The following is a 1,480-nucleotide window of genomic DNA, read 5'->3' as shown; positions in this document are numbered from 1 at the left end:
CCGTCTACGTCCGACAACCACCTATCTTCCTAGACAACCACAACTCCGACAAGGTACTGCGCCTGCAGAAGGCACTCTATGGGCTTCGACAAGCACCATGAGCCTAGAATGCGAAGCTCAACAATACCCTTCTGTCACTGAAGTTCAAGCGATATGCCTCTGAGCATGGCATGTACATGCAAGGCCACGACAAGCAGCGGTTGATCGTGGGAGTGTACGTTGACGCCCTCATAATCAGTGAAGGCGACATGGAAGTTCTTGGGAGATTCAAGAGGGAGATATCAAAGAACTTCAAGATGAGTGATCTCAGCATGCTCAGTTACTACATCAGCATCTAAGTGCAACAGAGTACTGCAGGCATTGTTGGCTTATTGGCCCTGGATCTCACATTAATTAATTTCAATGAATTAATTATTGATGTTTTGATGATAACAAACCTACTTTTAATTATTAACTATTTTCAGTTTTTTGAACTGTCCACAGTATAAGGTCGGGAATAACGATTACAACAACTTTTCAATTACTCAAATCAGAGCTAAAACGAAGAAATTAGAGTCGAGACAACATACCCGACGTGATGATATGGCAACAAAATCAAAATGATGGACAAATCAAAATATATCAAAGTATGACATTTATAATATTGGAAGAGTAACAAATGGTGGAGTTTTTCTTATTATTACATTTCTAAATAAAATTATTTTTACAAAATATAAATTTGAATATAACCGTTACTCACATCGAATTTTATTATTACTATATTATATTATTATATTATTATATTTTAAAATTTTAGTAGTTACTCACATCATTTTTATTATTATTATATTATTATATTTATAATAAATTTTGAATTTCATTTGACCGTTACTCACATAACTTTTTATTATTATTATATTATATTACTATTATATTAAAATTTTGAAATAAATGAATTTAGAAAATTTTCTTATTTAATTACTTTTAATCTCCACCTTCCATTATTCCTAACACAATCCAATGGTCAATATTCAATCCTACATTTTGCCACTTTTCTCCTCTATATAAACTCATCTTCCCCACATTTTTAAAACACACAACTTACATACATTCTTCAATCCTCATTTGTTCAAAGTCTCCATTGTTTGTTGCTCTCTCCAAGCTTACAAGTTTATTTCTTTTCATCTTATTCTTGAGAGAGATTACTGTTATATTGTGAGGAAATAGTTGTGAGTATCTCAAATTGTAAATCTACTCTTTGAGAGAGTTGTGGTGTGTTATTATCAAACTCAAATACTTGTATCGGTTTGATCCTGCGCCGTGGAAAGGATTGAGTTTGCTCTTGAACTCGTAAAAAGAGCGGTGTACCGATTTGGCTCTGATCCGTGGAAAGAGTCGGAAAAGTTCTTTATTCAAATTCCCAAGAGGCGCTTGGGGAGTGGAGTAGGTCGAGTTTGACCGAACCACTATAAAACTACGGTGTCATTTTCTCTAACTCTTT

This window comes from Cucurbita moschata, unplaced genomic scaffold (genome assembly GCF_002738365.1).
Source record: "Cucurbita moschata cultivar Rifu unplaced genomic scaffold, Cmos_1.0 Cmo_Scf00012, whole genome shotgun sequence".
NCBI lineage: Eukaryota > Viridiplantae > Streptophyta > Magnoliopsida > Cucurbitales > Cucurbitaceae > Cucurbita > Cucurbita moschata.
The sequence above is the reverse complement of the archived record's forward strand: the minus strand, read 5'-3'. Positions refer to the sequence as shown.